Source organism: Scyliorhinus torazame, chromosome 5 (assembly GCF_047496885.1).
Source record: "Scyliorhinus torazame isolate Kashiwa2021f chromosome 5, sScyTor2.1, whole genome shotgun sequence".
NCBI classification, from domain to species: Eukaryota; Metazoa; Chordata; class Chondrichthyes; order Carcharhiniformes; family Scyliorhinidae; genus Scyliorhinus; species Scyliorhinus torazame.
The window spans coordinates 97372568-97392930 of NC_092711.1; the positions used below are offsets into that span (position 1 = coordinate 97372568).

The 20363-nt window shown below is 44.6% G+C and overlaps 1 protein-coding gene and 2 non-coding genes across 3 annotated transcripts in view; 1 reads left to right on the forward strand and 2 right to left on the reverse strand.

Annotated features, from left to right (window-relative positions):
• The window catches only part of LOC140419070 (uncharacterized), a 555344-nt gene that overhangs the window by 282371 nt on the left and 252610 nt on the right, over positions 1–20363 (forward strand). The gene's annotated exons all lie outside the window — the stretch shown is intronic.
• trnav-uac (transfer RNA valine (anticodon UAC)) lies at positions 16547–16619 on the reverse strand. Its single transcript has one exon. It is a non-coding gene; the product is annotated as a tRNA-Val (tRNA).
• Positions 18837–18909, reverse strand: trnai-uau (transfer RNA isoleucine (anticodon UAU)). Its single transcript has one exon. It is a non-coding gene; the product is annotated as a tRNA-Ile (tRNA).

A 20363-nucleotide genomic window follows, 5' to 3' on the forward strand; every position in this document is an offset into this window, starting at 1 on the left:
TATAGCACGGGGAAGGGGGAAAGGTCTTCAGATTTCCCTGACCGGTTTTCTGCTGATTTAGACCAGGATAAGAAAACAGTTCCTTTAAATATCACCGGGGTCCGTGTCTCTGACTCTGCCGTGTATCACTGTGCTCTGAGCCCCACACTGCTACAGAGGGACTCCCAACCCGTACAAAAACCGGTAAAGCACTCTCACCTCGGCTCACTGGATCAGATCTTTCAATTGGAATGTGAACTATTAATGTAAACAAAGCAATATTATAAAGAGCAGCTAGCCCTAATTATTTTTTTCTGTGGTGCTGAACGTGTATCATTAACTGTTAAATCCCTTTTTATAGTAGTTTCTGTGTTTTGCGAGCAGCTCTCCAAATGCCACCGTCATCACAACACTAAATAGCATCCATCTGTGCCCTGTTCAAAGATATGCTCAGTAAAAGGACCAAGATATGCGTTCATGCCCTCTCTGTGTCACAGAGAGCGACGGTTGTTCGTCGTTTAGTTGTTTCGAGACATATGTTGGATTTGGGCATATTCGGGGAAATAAAGGATATGAGGGTGGTGCAGGAAAGTAGATTTCAGGTCGAACAGCTATGATCTTGTACAATTGCAGAGCATCCCCAGGTGAAGGGGCAAATGGTCCACTACAGCTCCTGCTCCTTATCCTCTGATGTTGTGTTCAGTTCATTGTTCTGAAAACAGGTGCAAGTGGTTCCGTGCTCATAGCTCTGACGTAACAAAGAAACGGATCTATTTGGATGAAATGTTGGACAAAGGAGCTTTGAGTTCATTGGGTCTCGCCTGCTGACTCTGTCAGGAATGAATCAATCGGTAGTGAGGCCGGATATTACTCGCCATCTTCTGAACTCTGGACTGCAACAATTCAGCTGTAACTCACTGAGTTCAAATCCACTACCATCTCTGTAAACACGTGATGCATTACCTTTTACATTTTCATGACAGGTGCAACTCACTTAACTGGTAAGTTCCCAAGGTGCACAATTTCCAGACAGCTCGCGATACTTTGGCTGCACGGTAGCATTGTGGATAGCACAATTCCCTCACAGCTCCAAGGTCCCAGGTTCGATTCCAGCTTGGGTCACTGTCTGTGCGGAGTCTGCACATCCTCCCCGTGTGTGCGTGGGTTTCCTCCGGGTGCTCCGGTTTCCTCCCACAGTCCAAAGATGTGCAGGTTAGGTGGATTGGCCATGATAAAGCGTCCTAAATTGCCCTTAGTGTTGGGTGGGGTTACTGGGTTATGGGGATAGGGTGGAGGTGTTGACCTTGGGTAGGGTGCTCTTTCCAAGAGCCGGTGCAGACTCGATGGGCCGAATGGCCTCCTGCTCCACTGTAAATTCTATGATAATCTATGAAACTTACATTGTGATCCACGCTTAACTGTAATATGTACAATTCCGTGATTGCATGATGTCTAACAAAGTAACACAAAGTTTAAGCTCGGATTTCTATTTTTTGCAGCTGTTATCGGTGCAGATTCGGTTTCACAGGAACCGGTTAGAGCGACAAAGTTTGAAGGAGAACCGCTTACTATTGATTTCAGCTATTCGACCACAGCTGGTAAATATTCTTTGCAATTGTACCGTCAGGACCGGGACGAAGCTCCCATATTCTTGATCTACATTCCTAATTACGGAGATGTTTCCAGAGCAGTGTGTGTGGAGTCGATTTTCTGCATCTTTGGACAGGTCAAGGAGTGAGGGGAATTTCACCATCCGGGAGCTGCAGCTGTCTGACAGCGCGGTGTATTACTGCGGACTGAGAGACACAGTGACAGCAACCAGAGGGAGCCTCGTACAAAAACACTGCCACAATATGACACGGTGAATGGGACTGGGTACATATTGGGAGATAATCCTGCAGATTGTTCTAATTTGAAAAATATTGAAATAGGTATGAAGCCGAAAGCCATAGTGCAGCATTGGGAAAGGTCTGTTCCATTCAATTCACATTGAATACATTCTAGACAGAATGAAAAGAAGTGTTTGGAGCATTTATACCATTTTGTAAATGAACGATGGTGCAAAACAAATGTTGAAAATAATACTTAACGATGTGATGTAGCGGTTACAGGAAGTAACACAAGTAAAGTGTGTTACTTCCTGCCGCAGCAGCAGGTATATAAAGCTGGATTCAAAAACAGTTTCTCCCCGCTGTTACCAGATTTCTGAATGACCCTCGCATGGACTGAACTGACCTTGTGTGGCGGAATTGGGATTTTCACAGTAACTCCATTGCAATGTTAATGTAAGCCTACTTGTGACACTAATAAAGATTATTATTATACTACACTCCGTATGCTCACCCGATGTCTGTGCCTATATATCTACATTGTGTATCTATCGTATATCCTGTTTTTCATTAATGAAACAATCTGACTGGAGTGTACGCAGGACAATATTTTTCATTCTACCTCAGCACATGGGACGCCAAATCCAAATCCAAGGCTGTGGAACATGTCGTGAAGAAAATGTTCTGGTTATTTTTCCACTTACTCGTTTTTCAGACCATCCGGTGACCATTTCGCTACTGAAAACAGACAACGCCTGACCTCACAGTTTACTGCATTATTGTTCATCGGCTTCTAATATGTCCTGAAAATACCCCCTTTATAACTGTTCATATGACTGTTCATTCTTAGTTTTAATATTCCTAAGTGTTTTTAACATTGAGAGCAATTTTATCAGCCTATTATATTTATTAGGAGCTTCCTCACCATGCTGGATTCGGCTTACATCATAGACTGATATCACAAACAAAAAAGTCTAGGTCCGGGTAGCAGAAACTCGCCAGTGTTGCTCCATCTTGGCACCAGGAGATGTTGATTCGGAGGCAGACCCCACCTCCCCTTGCGTTGCCTGAGGCCGCCGTACGGTCCATTCGGTGGATTGAGAAGCCCTCTGGTTGTAGCGCACAGTCCGGTGTGAGCCATGTCACCGTGAAACAGAGCACACAGCTGACCCTTAGTTCTCTTTGAAAAGTGAGTGTGGCTTTACGTTTGTTTAGCTTGTTTTCTATAGATTGGACCTTAGCTAGGAGTAAGCTAGGCCGCGTTGTTTCACTCTCACCTGCAGGCCTGCACGTTTTCCACGCTTCCTGGAGTGACTGCTTCTTTTCGAGCGTTCCAGGGTGCTGTCGGGCTGCGGTTTGTCTTTACAGGTTGGTGGATATCCAGACCACGTTCCGGCGTGGATATGGTGAAGGCCAGTAAGTGGATGATGTCTCTCAGATCGCGGTTGTGGATGAGGCGATGGCCGGGTCCGTGTGTTGGGGTCCGCAGGGTCCTTTCCAGATCGCGGTCTTCCATCAGAGGATGGAGGATCTCTAGACCTGCAAGTAAATTTAAAAGAGCAGTATTACTGATTGTTAGGCTGTGGGAGTTGATTTTTAGGAGTGTGGGGTGACTGTAGAGGGGGGAGGGTGGAAGGAGTGCTTGGGGCTTGCAGGGGGTCGCAGCTCTCCGGGTCAGTGGGGTTGGGAGCTGGTGGGGCGTTGGGGGGGGGGGGGGTGTGGAGGGCTGCGGCTGCTGCGAGTCTGGTCTGGTCGTTGAAGAGCAGCAGAGTGGAGGTCCCGGCTTCTGTGGGGGTTTCCAGGTCTCTGGGAGTTTGTCGAGTGAAGGCCTTGGCTTCTAGGGCGTTTTCCTGGTCTCTGGCAGCCGCTGCAGGGGAATTCCCAGGCCTGGGACTGCAGCTCCGGCAGCTGCTCACACGTGGTCGGCTGGTCCGGGTCGATTTTAGGCCGTCAGTTTCAGGTGTCTCCAGGGTCCTAAAGATCGCAAAATCTGTAAGTAATTGAATTAAAACATTGTTAGAGAGTGTAAAAGAGTGAGAATTAAGTTTTAGATGCATAGAACGAGATTAAAATATAGATTAAGAGGGTATGCTGGGCACAGCTTGCAAGAAGTCGCCTCGCTCCGGCGCCATCTTGGATGCATCTGTGCATCCCCTCCAACTCGATTTTCAAATTAGCTGATGACACCACCGTAGTGGGTCGGATTTCGAACAATGACGAGACAGAGTACAGGAATGAGATAGAGAATCTGGTGAACTAGTGCGACGATAATAATCTCTCCCTCAATGTCAACAAAATGAAATAGATTGTCATCGACTTCAGGAAGCGTAGTGGAGAACATGCCTCTGTCTACATCAATGGGAACGAAGTGGAAAGGGTCGAGAGCTTCAAGTTTTTAGGTGTACAGATTACCAACAGCCTGTCTTGGTTCCCCCATGCCGACACTATAGTTAAGAAAGCCCACCAATGACTACTTTCTCAGAAGACTAAGGAAATATGGTATGTCAGCTGCTACCCTCACCAACATCTATAGATGCACCATAGAAAGCATTCTTTCTGGTTGTATCACAGCTTGGTATGGAGCCTGCTCTGCCCAAGACCGCAGGAAACTACAAAAGGTCGTGAATGTAGCCAAGGCCATCATTCAAACCAGCCTCCCATCCATTGACTCTATAATTCCCACTGCCTCAGAAAGGCAGCCTGCATAATTAAGGACCCCACGCACACTCTCTTCCACCTTCTTCCGTCAGGAAAAAGATACCAAAGTCTGAGGTCACGTACCAACCGACTCAAGAACAGCTTCTTCCCTACTGCCATCAGACTTTTGAATGGACCTACCTCGTATAAAGTTGATCTTTTCTCTGCACCTTGCTATCACTGTAACATTATATTTTGCAGTCTCTCCTTCCTTCCCTATGTACGGTATGCATTGTTTGTACAGAATGCAAGAAACACTACTTTTTACTGTATACTAATACATGTGACAATAATCAAATCAAATCAGAGTCTTTGCCCTTAGTCTGTGAGTTATTTTTCCTCATCAGAGGTACACGGGTGTAACTAGTTCCAGACCACCCACGGGGCCCATAGGACCCATAGGACCCATAGGACCCATAGGACTTTAAACTAAAGATTGGGGGGGAAGGGAAAGTCAGGGAACCAAGAGGTGAAGTAATCAGTGGGAAGCGGAGCTGCTTAGGAATACAAAAAAGGACGAAAAGACAAAACTCAGGTGAGGTTACGACAGTCCCCATCCCACAAAATATGACACAGTGTATGGAAAGGCTCAGTAAACCAAGGTCCACCACACTAAGGAAACAAAAAGGGACGGTCAATAGAGAATTAAAGGTGCTATATTTAAATGCGCGCAGTGTACGGAACAAGGTAGATGAGCTTGTGGCCCAGATTGTGACTGGCAGGTATGATGTGGTAGGCATCACAGAGACATGGTTGCAGGGGGTTCAGGACTGGCATTTAAACATCCAGGGATTCACAACCTATCGAAAAGACAGGGAGGTGGGCAGAGGGGGCGGGGTTGCCTTGTTAATTAGGAATGAAATTAAATCAATAGCACTAAATGACATAGGGTCAGATGATGCGGCGTCTGTGTGGGTAGAGTTGAGGAACCACAAAGGCAAAAAAACCATAATGGGAGTTATGTACAGGCCTCCTAACAGTGGTCAGGACCGGGGGCACAAAATGCACCACGAAATAGAAAGTGCATGTCAGAAAGGCAAGGTCACAGTGATCATGGGGGACTTCAATATGCAGGTGGACTGGGTAAATAATGCTGCCAGTGGACCCAAGGAAAGGGAATTCATTGAATGTTTACAGGACGGCTTTTTGGAACAGCTTGTGATGGAGCCCACGAGGGAACAGGCCATTCTGGACTTAGTGTTATGTAATGAGCCAGACTTGATTAAAGATCTTAAAGTAAGGGAGCACTTAGGAGGCAGTGATCATAATATGGTAGAATTCAATCTCCAATTTGAAAGAAAGAAGGTAGAATCAGATGTAAAGGTGTTACAGTTAAATAAAGGTAACTACAGGGGCATGAGGGAGGAACTGACGAAAATCGACTGGGAGCAGAGCCTCGTGGGAAAGACAATAGAACAGCAATGGCAGGAGTTTCTGGGAGTAATTGAGGACACAGTGCAGAGGTTCATCCCAAAGAAAAGAAAGGTTATCAGAGGGGGGATTAGGCAGCCATGGCTGACAAAGGAAGGTAGGGAATGCATCAAAGCAAAAGAGAAAGCCTGTAATGTGGCAAAGAGTAGTGGGAAGTCAGAAGATTGGGAAGGCTACAAAAACAAACAGAGGAAAACAAAGAGAGAAATAAGGAAAGAGAGGATCAAATATGAAGGTAGGCTAGCCAGTAACATTAGGAATGATAGTAAAAGTTTATGTTAATACATTAAAAACAAACGGGAAGCAAAAGTTGACATTGGGCCGCTCCAAAATGACGCTGGTAATTTTGTGATGGGAGACAAGGAAATAGCTGAGGAACTAAATAAGTACTTTGCGTCAGTCTTCACATTAGAAAACATGAGTAATATCCCACCAATTCCGGAGAGTCAGGGGGCAGAGTTGAATATGGTAGCCATCACAAAGGAGAAAGTGCTAGAGAAACTAAGAGGTCTAAAAATTGATAAATCTCCGGGCCCAGATGGACTACATCCTAGAGTTCGAAAGGAGATAGCTGAAGAAATAGTGGAGGCGTTAGTTATGGTCTTCCAAAAGTCACTGGAGTCCGGGAAAGTCCCAGAGGATTGGAAAATCGCTGTTGTAACCCCCCTGTTCAAGAAGGGAACAAGGAAAAAGATGGAAAATTATAGGCCAATTAGCCTAACCTCGGTTGTTGGCAAGATTCTAGAATCCATTGTTAAGGATTTAGACAGTTTAGGAGAGTGGTCCAAGAAATGGCTGATGAAATTCAATGTGGGCAAGTGCGAGGTCTTGCACTTTGGAAAAAAGAATAGAGGCATGGACTATTTCCTAAACGGTGACAAAATTCATAATGCTGAAGTGCAAAGGGACTTGGGAGTCCTAGTCCAGGATTCTCTAAAGGTAAACTTGCAGGTTGAGTCCGTAATTAAGAAAGCAAATGCAATGTTGTCATTCATCTCAAGAGGCTTGGAATATAAAAGCAGGGATGTACTTCTGAAGCTTTATAAAGCATTAGTTCGGCCCCATTTAGAATACTGTGAGCAATTTTGGGCCCCACACCTCAGGAAGGACATACTGGCACTGGAGCGGGTCCAGCGGAGATTCACACGGATGATCCCAGGAATGGTAGGCCTAACATACGATGAACGTCTGAGGATCCTGGGATTATATTCATTGGAGTTTAGGAGGTTGAGGGGAGATCTAATAGAAACTTACAAGATAATGAATGGCTTAGATAGGGTGGATGTAGGGAAGTTGTTTCCATTAGCAGGGGAGACTAGGACCCGGGGGCACAGCCTTAGAATAAAAGGGAGTCACTTTAGTACAGAGATGAGGAGAAATTTCTTCAGCCAGAGAGTGGTGGGTCTGTGGAATTCATTGCCACAGACGGCGGTGGAGGCCGGGACGTTGAGTGTCTTTAAGACAGAAGTTGATCAATTCTTGATTTCTCGAGGAATTAAGGGCTATGGAGAGAGAGCGGGTAAATGGAGTTGGAATCAGCCATGATTGAATGGCGGAGTGGACTCGATGGGCCGAATGGCCTTACTTCCGCTCCTATGTCTTATGGTCTTATGGGTGCCTGTACTCGCAGTGGTAGTAGCGAGTTCTCCAAGATACGAAATGAACAGCAGCAAGTACCTTCCTCTGACAGTTGATGCAATAATCAGACTGAATCAGTATTCAATGCGAACGATTTTAGGCGGTGCTACTATGGATTGTGCTGTAGTTTATATGCATGAGAATCTATTAACTTGTTAGTAGCCGACCTGCTGTTTAAAAACTCTTCAACAGACAGCAGCTGTGACCCAGAAACTTGCGGCAGTTTTTGTTCGAGATTTTCACTCACTCCCATCACTGTGACACTCTGCACAGTAAGAGACCGCGGAGTCAGACAGCCCCAGCTCCGAGATGGTCAATCGGTCCGACTTGTCCGACTGTTGGACTGAATGGAAAAATAATTTCTGCGCGAAATCCGCTTTAAGTGAATCACCGCCGTTCTTGTGCCTCCTGGCAGCAACCCCAGGCTGTCTGTCAGGGTACTGACGGTGACGGAATAAGTGAAATACATCGTCGGCATAGGTACAGGTTAAAGTGACACCTTCCCCTCTGTCTGTGCGAGTGAGGAATCCCGCTGAGTAACAGAATCTCCATTGCTCAGAGCTGGAACACACGGTTATAGAAAGCGGAAATCATTGCTTAAAAATTCAACTGAACTGACAGTAAAAACTCGCAGTAAAAACTGTGTTCGAGAAAATGAAATAGAATTTGTACTCCTGAAAAGAACATCTGACTCAGTACCTAGATGCTCACACTTTCTACCAATGTCCTCTAAGCAGCTTAATCGCACTCGAGCATATCCTTCCAAACCCTCCTTGTCCCCTTAATTGCATCAATTCGCCTCTGTCACTACTTGTGATGGACATTTCCATATTCTAACCTCTACTGGGTGAAGACATTTCTCGTGAATTCCCGGATCTGCAATTCATCCGAGAGACAGTTTGATTTCTAATTGAGTTTCTCAGAGTTCCGGTTAGTATATTTTGTCTGACGCGACTGCTCCCTCCTTCCGAGGGACACATTGCTTGGGGAAGTTGTCGAACATGGCAGACTGGGTGAAAATGCATGTTCCACATTCTGCACTTTCCTTTGTTTTAATAAATTTAAAGTACACAATTCATTTGAATTTCAATCCAGGGGCAATTTAGCGTAGCCAATCCACCTACCCTGCACATCTTTGGGTTCGTGGGGGTGAGATCCTCACAGACACGGGGAGAACGTACACACTCCACATGGACAGTGACCCGAGGGCAAGGATCAAACCCGGCTCCTCAGCACCGTGAGATAGCAGTGCTAACCACTGCGCCACCGTGTTGCCCCCATTCTGCACTTTGGTGACACAGGGCAGAAGGACAGAGAGGCTTCGAGACTCAGAGGAAAGAGATTGGCATACAGATATCCTGAACGATTGAAAGAGCCAGACAAGCATCGAGAAGAACAAAGGACGCAGAGAAAGACAGACAGTGTGAGATAGAGAAACAGTTAGACAGTCACTGAGCTCACACTAAACTGGTCGTTATCCAATTGCTGATAGAGAGCACATGTATTCAACTTGTGTGAGCAGCAGCACCGAGAAGCCAGCCAATCCTACCATTGGGCAACGCCCCTTTAGTTACCCAATAAATGAAATCTGCCCTTGAATTTACTTTTTCATGTCAGACTATAAGAGTTATCATGTTTTTAGAATTCTGTGACTTCTATGAAATTCCAAAGCAGCAACCATGTTCTCTCGATGTTCTTTACTAATACTGTTGGTCTTGATGCCCGGTGAGTCTATGTTCAAATGGTCACTGTCTGTTCCCAGCTTTCGCTCCCAGTTATTTAATAGATTCTGTAATTTGTTGCAGAATGCAATGGCAAAGATGAAGTGTCCCAGGATCCCTCTGAATTAACAGTTCTGGAAGGACAGTCCATAACACTGGACTGCAGCTACTCGACAACTGGTGCTCCAACTCTTTTCTGGTACATCCAGTCTCCCGGGGAAGCTCCGAAATATTTATTCAAGATATATAGCTCAGGAGCTACGCCTCAAGATTTGCCAACCAGGTTCTCGGCTGTTTTGAACAAACAAAACAAAACGGTTCCTTTAAATATCGCCGCGGCGCTTCTCTCCGACACCGCAGTGTATTTCTGTGCCATGGAGCCCACACTGCTGCAGAGATATAGTGGAGCCCGTACAAAAACCTAGCCTGAGAGTCCCGGTTATTGTCAGCAGAGGGCGCTCTCGCACTGAAAACATAAACTATAACTGAGCCTGTGAGGGTCATTATTAAGATATGAGAACAAAACACAAAATCCAACAATAACAGGTGAGCAGCAGCTGAGGAATGTTATTAGTTAGTTTTTTTAACTTGCAACTATACCGTAAATTAATTTCACAAATCAATTTATGGTGCTTTCACTCACGTTTTGCCGTTTTGTGATCTTGTCATGTCTTTCTCGGAATCAATGTGAAATCCTTTCTCCATTTACACTCTCAGTTTCTAGGTCTCTCAGACCACAGCCGACACATGGTGTCTATTTGACTAAAGTATTTTGCTGGTAACAAGTGGGAGCTCAGAATTACCTCAATGTTTATTTACCTTTTGGTTGAATGTTTTCTGACACAATTCACAGCCCAATTCTTCCGCCTGACAATAGCCAGATGACCGGGGGCCATTCCTACTCCGTGCCTAACAATGAAACCTGTATTATTATCAGGATACTGACTAGATCTCTGTTCGGGTTCTTTAGATTCACTGACAGTCAGTTCCACAAGTCCAGATGCAAAAGCACCATTGGGCTGCGGTGGAACAACGGGTAGCTTTGCAAAAAGCTGCTGAGGCGGACCTACAGTTTGTAACACTGTCGCTGGAAAACGTCCCTCAGTCGCCCCATAAGTGAAATCTGTTTCTCAGCTGCATTTATTAACAAGGGTTCTTTTTCTACTTAAGTCTACATTATACACCGTGTTCTCTCCACGGCCGTTTCTGATAATGGCCGTGCTGCTTGGTAAGTCTATGTTCAAAGGGACATTGTCTATTGCATGTGTTAGAATCCATCCCAGATTTTGACACAGCCTTTGTTCTGTTGCCGCAACAAGTAACCACAGATTCACTACTCCTGGATTGCCTCTGTTGGAACATCAATATTCAGGGTAAGCTCCGAAATAATTACTGAGGTGATATAACTCGGATCATGGAGATAAGTCTCAGGGTTTCCTATACCGGTTTTCTGTTCATGTGCACAAGGAGAAAGACAGAATGCAAATGGGTCTTACATAATCCTGTCAGTTTTGTTCACTGCGGGCACGGAAATAGACACATTTCGCAGTTTGAGGCATCAAAAACACTCAGCCGAGAAGAAAATAGTCGCGGAGGTTGTTGTACGAGTTTTTGTCTTTTATCTGACACTGTGCCTCACTGCACAGTAATACACCGCTCCGTCCGCCACATACAGGGCGCTTATGTTCAGGTCACCAGACTTTGTGGACTTATCATCAGTCGCCAGATATCGTCCTAAGATTTCATCTTTCTTCAGTTCTGCTACTTTGTTTCTGTTTCTGCCGATACCATTGCATAGTGCTTATAACCTGATCTGTATACTCGCAAATTAACTGCGCTGAACGCCCTTCTAATACAGTTAATGTCACTGGAGACTGAGTCAATGCACATAATCCGCCTGTGAAAGTAGATGAACAAAAGAGCACGAGATTAAAGAGAATAAAGCGAAACTTGTGTCTATCTGGACCTGAGTGTGTAAACTCTAATTTGCCAAGCTACACATAATATGTATACATCTTATCGTTAACGATATTAATGTTTAGTGCAAACTCTTTGCAATCAATATGCTAAACTGTCATGATGAACCTAATCGTATACTGACTGTCCCAGAGTGTCGCCAGTATTAGTAGAAACATGTCTGACTAAATTTCTCAGTGAATGGGAATGAAATGAGTCAGAATGAAAAAGAGAGAGAGATCCCGGGCTCTGTTCAACTCATTGTTCCAGCCACACACTGCAGGGCCAGGCCTATTGTGACATCACTCAGGATACCATCACGATTGGACTTTAACTTGGCGTTGGAAGACGTCTTACTGTGCTCGCCCCAGTCCAACGCCGGCATCTCCACATCACTATTGGCTTTGGCATTGATCTCACGTGACTTTCCAATTAGCATACTGCTGCCTGCCGCCCCCTGCTGACGGATTCTCTTCAATCCAATTTGGAACTACTGAGTGGGTTTATTGAAATACACATCAAAACACAATGTTAAATATTGTGTCCCAGAAACCTAAATAGAAGGTGACTAAGCGCAATCTTTATTTTTCTTGATACTTAGGCCGCAGGGTAGTGCAGTAGCTAGCATTGTCGCTTCACAGCTCCAGGGTCCCGGGTCCGGTTCCTGGCTTGGGTCACTGTATGTGCGGAATCTGCACGTTCTCGCCGTGTCTGCGTGGGTTTCCTCCGAGAGCTCCTGTTTCCTCCCACAATCCAAAAATGTGCGATTAGGTGGATTGACCAAGGTAAATTGCCCTCAGTGCCTGAAGGGGTTGGGTAGCATTACGGGTATGGGGCGGAGTGGGGTGCTCTTTCTAAGGGCCGGTGCAGTCTCGATGGGCCGAATGGTCTCCTTCTGCACTGTAAATTCCATGTTCTATATTTAGCTTGGAAAATGCTACTGATAAGTCAGCAGTTATACACCAGGAAAGCAATAATTGGAAAAAGGAAATGTCAAGTCGTGGGAAAAGGTATGGATGGGGTACACCAGAATCGCACCTGCAATGAGACTTCCCAAAAGAGAACAGTGTAAAGAAACTAAAATTGTTCTCCTTATATCAAAACAGTTCAAGGAGAGACTTAATTATGATTGGCTACAATTGAGTAGATCATACACAACTTTTTCCATAATACAAATAAGCCAAACATCCCGAATTAAGAGAAAAAAGTCAGATAAATCTTATTGATTGAAATGGATATGATTAAACCTGGAATGAACTGCTTGAAGGAGAGGTGGAGATACACACTTTCGTATATTTCAAGAGGGAGTTGTCGAAAGCTTGGAAAGGGGAAAATGCCAGCCTATGTGAATATGCGAGTGTGATTGGGGCAATTTGGGTAATTCTCTCAAAGAGGTACAAGTAGGATAGGCCGAAGGGCCTCATTTCGTGCTGAACGTTTCCACGATTCTAATCCCTTCATGACTCTCCTCTATTTGTTCTCAGTCACTTAAACAGTGAGCAGGTGCAGGATGGTCACAGACTTCTGAAGGTTCAACCATCGTATTTCCGCTCCATCAATTCCGAGTGCAGCTGCGAGGCACCGCACACCCACTCAATGCTGAGCCTGTGGTATTCCTGTCCAAAGCTTCCGTTTGCTTCTCTCGCTCTGTTCTGATCATGTTATTGGAGATAATGGTGCCGCTGGTCCTTGTCATTCGTTGAATCAGCATTTCAGTGGGACGGGATAGGATTCCATGCGCTTCCAGAATTGTAGGCTACCCAAGGAGCATGGGGAGCATGCTCCCGTCGCTCCTCATCACCATCTCTGTTACCAGTAAGTATTTCCTTCCCAGCAAAACATTCATCCTCCTCCTGGATGGGTTAACTCAGATGTTGTAGTTGATAAACAAAAATAACAGTGATTGGTGGGAGATAACGATTATTTATATTGCTCGAAATGAGGCTGATACTGATTGGATTTTTTCGCTATTTTTAAAGTTAGAATCGAACCACCAAGAAAAAGTGGAACAGGCGAATGCTGAAATAACCTCTGACGAGGAAAGTAATGTCCCACAAATCTGCAACTTGACAACAAGCGATTCGAACCTTCATCTGCCCCGGTACAGACAGCGTTCGGCAGCCCCGCAGTACATGCTTGATATTCTGGGAGGAAAGCTATGTCGGAACAGGGATATCACCTACGTTTAATAAAACTACCGGAGTGTTGAGCGAATGATCGGCAACATGCTGATCTCTAACAGTGCGATACATTTTGAAGCCATGGATCCAACACTGCTGCAGAAATCGAAAGGATGCTGTTCAAACTCGCACATTGAGAGTTCTAGTTAGTGCTCCGCAGAGGGCGCTCCCACATTGTTGAACAGAAATAACAGCCAGGCAACCACAATGAGAGTTACGTAAACTTGCAACAAAACACATCCGTTTACAAGAACAGATAGTGACCACTTCAGCAGTAACGATAATATGCGAATTCAACTCGCACAGCTACTAACATGAACATGGCGAATCGATCTAAGGTGCCTTAACTCATATCATTCTTTGGATGCCCTTCCCTGCCTACTTGATCTTTATCATAGAACATAGAACAGGCCCAGTACAGGTCGGCCCTCGATGTTGCGCCGACCTGTGAAACCACTCTAAAGCCCATCTACACTATTTCCTTATCGTCCATATGTCTATCCAATTGCCATTGGAATGCCCTTAGTGTTGGCGAGTCCACTACTGTTGCAGGCAGGGCATTCCACGCCCTTACTACTCACATTCTATTTCCTCCAGAATTTCTGATATGATCTTCTCCTCGTCTTTCATTTAAACTTTTCAGATCTTTGATACCCCTTGGTATATTGACTCAATGACTCCAACGCAGTTGTTCATCGATTCATCCAGTTGAACAGATGTTGCGAATGAATCACTTGTTTACGATTGAAGAATGCATTAATCCTGACAAGTCCATGTTGTCCTTACTCTAGTCAATATGGAAAGTTCCTTGCCCAGTGAAGCAGTAGAGCCTCCTTCATTAAATGTTTTTAAGATAAAGATAGATAGTTTTTTGAAGAATAAAGTGATTAAGGGTTATGGTGTTCGGGCCGGAAAGTGGAGCTGAGTCAACAAAAGATCAGCCATGATCTCATTGAATGGTGGAGCAGGCTCGAGGGGGGCAGATGATCTACTCCTGCTCCTAGTTCTTATGTTCTATGCTCTTATGTTCTTTAAAACAGATGTCTCAACTCACAAGACCAGAAGAAATATAACTTATATTGAACTGAAGCATTTGTTCAGCAAATCTCTAATGGCGAAATGCTCTCTTCAATTATTAATGCAGCAATCTTATCTTCCTCCGGAAAAACTCAACCAACGTTACACAGTATTTGTTTCGTTATTCAATGCTTAACATCAGTATAAGAATTGAGAATTATGTGTTGCTTATATTTGACCCTCTTTGTTCAGGGTGAGAAACATTCTGCAGCCTAAATCCCGTTCATGTATAAGAAAGGAGGAGTGACAGCAAATCCGCACTGAGCCTGGATTCCCACAGTGGTTTTCCTGTTTCTCCATCAGGGAGACCGTTTTTTCTTTTCAAAATGCTGGTACAGTTAAGTCCCTGGAATTTCCTCTCATTCAGCTACAGTATCGTTTGTGTCTGTCCTTTTGAGTACACGTAATTACTATCAGACATCCTTCAATCTGGCCTGTTGCATTTGCTGATCCCAATGCCATCTACATTGGAGAGACTAAACGCCGACTTGGTGACCGCTTTGCAAAACACCTTCGCTCCATCCACAAGCTGGAGACAGACCCTCCTGTCGCTTGCTATTTCAACTCACTGTCCTGCTCTAATGTCCACATGTCCGATCATAGCCTTGTGCAATGTTCCCCTGCAGTCCAGCACAAAGCCGAGGAACAGCACGTCATCCTCCGATTTAGGCATGTTACAGCCTTGCGGACTTAACAGTCAGTTCAACAACTTCAGACCGTGAAAATCCCTCCTCCCCCTTCACCACATGTTTTTTCCATCAACTTATTTTCATTGCTTCCATTGATATGTTTTAACCCACCATTATCACACCGCCGCTCCCCACCCCATCCCATCCCTCTTGGGAAATCCGCCCCGTGTTCCTCATTGTCCTCTGCCATTATTAACACATTCTAAACTGCTAATGCTCCTCTATCAGCACCGTTCTTATCTTTGATTACAACATTCCCTTTTTCTTTTTGTCCAACACATTTTTGTCAGTCTCCGCCTATCGCTGGCCCTCTATCGAGGCCCAATGCTTCACGCCCTCCCCCCACGCCCTCCCAAGTCGAACTCTGACCAAAAATCCAGTTGTCCAGCTTCGACAAAAAGTCACCCAGACTCTAAACGTCAGCTGCCATCTCTCTCCACAGAGGCTGTCAGACCTGCTGAGATTGTCCAGTATTTTCTGTTTTTGTTTCCGATTGACGCATCCGCAGTAAGTTGTTTTTATCGTACATTTAGACATGTTTGAAATGGTGATTAAATATGTTCATCTGCATCTGTAAACCCATTAAATTCTGTAGTGGACGAACAAACTGCTAATATCTGAACTGTGCCAAAATAAGAAAATGTTTTTCTTCGCCTTGAAAATTCAGTCCTTCTGACTTTGTTGAATGAATGTTAATATCTGATGTGAGACTAAATCTCATATTCCTTGAACCAACGAGATTGGGGAACGAACGTACTTTGTGCAAACATTTCTCACAAAACATGAGAAGTACTTGATGTTTCCGCCCGGCTTCGAACTGGGGACTTGTCGCGTGTTAGGCGAATGTGATAACCACTACACTACAGAAATAACTGGCAGGGCTACAATCAGTGGACGTGTGCAATGTTCAACCTCACTGTCTTGCTGCAGCGTCTGATGGTTCGGCTGAGAGGCCATGTCACTTATTACAAGAAGACAGCCGTGTCTTTAAAACCGATGTCTCAACTTATAAAACAATCAGATATCGAACTTTACTGAACTTAAGATAAGTTTTGTTTTGCTTGAAGTGGAAGTTAAATTGAGAAGGCAAAGCTTTCCTAAATAACCACAGCCGATGCGAGAATTGATGATGTCCTGCTCACGTTGCTCTGCATCAAGAACCAGCTATCCCACCCACTCAGCTGAAGCGGACGCCAATATTTCGAAGTCCGAGCCAGCCAGGAGTCGAACTTGGAAACTCCTGATTCGCACAGCCATAGCCGTGCATGGCTTTTGCTATTCCTCGTTGATGAAGACATGTTACGAGATTGAGGTAATATACAGCAACAGACTAAACTAGACGCATGAGATGTTTCTGCTCGGTTTTGAACCGAGGACGTTTCGCGTGTAAGACGAATGTGATAACCTCTACACTACAGAAACAACTGGCAATGCAGAAGTCAACAGACCTGTGCCACGTTCAACTGAACTGCCTTCCTGCCGTTTCTCAAGCTTCGATGAGAGGCCATGTCTCTTCTTTCAAGAACACGTCTGTTTCTTTAAAACAGATGTCTAAACTTACAAAACCAGAAGTAGAACCTATATTGAACTGAAGCATTTGTTCAGCAAATCTGTAACGGCGAAATACTCTCTTCAATTATTAATGCAGCAATCTTATCTTCCTCCGGAAAAACTCAACCAACTTTACACAGTATTTGTTTCGTTTTTCAATGTTTAACATCAGTATAAGAATTGAGAATTATGTGTTGCTTATGTTCGACCCCTCTGTGTTTTGATGTGTAACATGCTGCAGCCTAAATCCCGTTCATGTATAAGAAAGGAGGGGTGACAGCAAATCCGCCCTGAGCCTGGATTCCCACAGTGGTGTTTCCTGTTTCTCCATCAGGAAGACCGTTTTTTCTTTTCAAATGCTGGTTCAATTAAATCTCTGGAATTTCCTCTCATTCAGCTGCAGTATCGTTTGTGTCTGTCCTTTTGAGTACACATTACTAAAAGACATCCTTCAATCTGGCCTGTTGCATTCGCTGATCACAATGCCACCTACATTGGAGAAACTAAATGCCGACTGGGTGACAGCTTTGCAAAACACCTTCGCTCCATTGACAAGCTGGAGGCAGACCCTCCTGTCGCTTGCTATTTCAAACTCACTGTCCTGCTCTCATGTCCACATGTCCGATCTTAGCCTGCTGCAATGTTCCCGTGAAGCCCAGCGCAAAGCTGAGAAACAGCACGTCATCCTCCGATTTAGGCATGTGGACTTAACGGTCAGTTCAACAACTTCAGACTGTGAAAATCCCTCCTCCCCCTTCACCACATGTTTTTTCCATCAACTTATTTTCATTGCTTCCATTGATATGTTTTCCCCCACCACTGTCCCACCGCCTCTCCCCAGCCCATCCCATCCCTCTTGGGAAATCCGCCCCCTGTTCCTTATTGTCCTCTGCCATTGACACATTCTAAGCTGCGAATGCTCCTCTATCAGCACCGTTCTTATCTTTGATTACAGCCATTTACATTCCCTTTTTCTTTCTGTCCAACACATTTTTGTCAGTCTCCGCCTATCGCTGGCCGTATATCGAGGCCCAATGCTTCACGCCCTCCCCCCATGCCTTCCCAAGTCCAAATCTGACCAAAAATCCAGTTTTCCAGCTCTGACAAAGAGTCACCCAGACCCGGAACGACAGCTGACATCTCGCCCCACAGAGGCTGTCAGACCTGCTGAGATTGTCCAGTATTTTCTGTTTTTGTTTCCGATTAACGCATCCGCAGTAATTTGCTTTTATCGTATATTTAGACATGTTTGAAATGGTGATTAAATATGTTCATCTGCATCTGTCAACCCATTAAATTCTGTAGTGGATGAACAAACTGCTAATATCCGAACTGTGCCAAAATAGGAAAGGATTTTCTTCTCCTTGCGTCTTGTAAATTCAGCACTTCTGACTTTGTTGAAGGAATTTTAATATCTTATGTGAGACCAAATCTCATATTCCTCGAACGTCGGAGACTGGGGAACAAACGTTTTTTGTGCAAACATCCGTCACACAAAATGAGAAGCGCTGGATACTTCTGCCCGGTTTCGATCCGGGGAACTGTCGCGTGTTAGGCGAATGTGATAACCACTACACTACAGAAATCACTGGCAGGGCGGCAATCAGTGGACGTGTACAATGTTCAACCTCACTGTGTTGCTGCAGCTTCTCATGGTTCGGCTGAGAGGCCATGTCACTTATTACAAGAAGACAGCCGTTTCTTTAAAACCGATGTCTCAACTTATAAAACAATCAGATATCGAACTTTACTGAACTTAAGATAAGTTATGTTTTGCTTGAAGTGGAAGTTAAATTGAGAAGGCAGGGCTTTCGAAAATAACCACAACCGATACGAGAATTGATGATGCCCGGCTCACTTCAGCATCAAGAACCAGCTGTCCCACCCACTGACTTAAAGCGCACGCCAAAAGTTTGAACTCCGAGCGAGCCAGGAGTCCAACCTGGGATCTCCTGATTCGCAGTCAGACGCGTTATCCGTTGCGCAACTGGCACACAGCAGTGCTAGGCTTTTGCTATTCTTCGATGATGAAGACCAGTTACGAGATTGAAGTCATGTTCAGCAACAGACTAAATTAGAACCACGAAATGCTTCTGCCCGGTTTCGAACTGGAGACCATTCGCGTATAAGGCGAATGTGATAACCACTACACTACAGAAACAGCTGGCAATGCAGGAGCCAACGGACCTGTGCCACGTTCACTGAACTGCCTTGCTGCTGCTTCTCATGGTTCGGCTGAGGGGCCCTGTCACTTCTTACAAGAACACGTCTGTTTCTTTAAAACAGATGTCTCAACTTACAAGACGGAAGAAGTAGAACCTATATTGAACTGAAGCATTTGTTCATCAAATCTCTCACGGCGAAATGCTCTCTTCCATTATTAATGCAGCATTCTTAATTCCTCCAGAAAAAAGCAACCAACCTTACACAATATTTGTTTCGTTATTCAATGCTTAAGTTGAGTTTAAGAATTGAGAATTACGTGTTTCTTATATGTTACCTCTCTGTGTTTTGGTGTGTAACATGCTGCAACCTAAATACCGTTCATGTACAAGAAAGGAGGGGTGACAGCAAATCCGCACTGAGCCTGGATTCCCACAGTGGTTTTTCCTGTTTCTCCATCAGGAAGACCGTTTTTACTTTCCCAAAGCTGGTTCAGTTAAGACTCTGGCATTTCCTCTAAGTCAGTTACAGTACCGTTTGTGTCTGTCCTTTTGAGTACACATTACTATCAGACATCCTTCAATCAGGCCTGTTGCATTTGCTGATCCCAATGCCATCTACTCTACATTGGAGAGACTAAATGCCGACTGGGTTACCGTTTTGGAAAACACCTTCGCTCCATCGACAAGCTGGTGGCAGACTCCAAAAGAATTCCCGATTGTCCCACCTGATATTCAGAGATAACATTCATTGGTTTGAAGTATGCGTGCACCTGGACAAAGCTCCAGCACTCTTATTGGTTGAAGTCAGATGCTGCTGTGTACTACAGTGCAGTAAGACAGGGGGAAAAGCTACCCAGTCTGGGGTTCTGGTGCCGTAGTAGTAATGCCACTAAGTTAGTCGAATGAAATTTGTAATAGGAAACCAAATTCGGTGATTATATTCGTGAAACAGTCATCGCTATGTCCATAAATGCCTAACTGGTTCACTAGTGTCCTTTATGGAAGGAAATATGTGACCCTGAACTGGTCTGACCTAAATCTGACTCAATATGTGGTTGATTTTTCACTGTCCGCTGAAATAACCTAGCAAGTAAAAATCTTGAACACACATAATTAAATGTGAATTTTATATCAACCGTGTTTTTAATAGAACAAAATATAATTTCACAGTTTTCTTCAAATTACAATTACATTCCTCTCAATGTCACACAAAATCAGAGCTAATCGAAACAGAATGTATTTGTATTCGGCCCTGTTGTAGCTGCCCTGGCAGTCTTTGCCGCTGAATGCAGCTGTTTCCTGCTCTATCTGGCATTGAAATATTTTATGGGACGGTGCAGTGAAACTTTATTAGGTAACTAATACGTACGATACTGACTCTTGAAGTGAGTGATTGGGCAGTGAGTAGGGAGATATGTTGTTGTATAATATATGTATAGTCCCTGCCCTG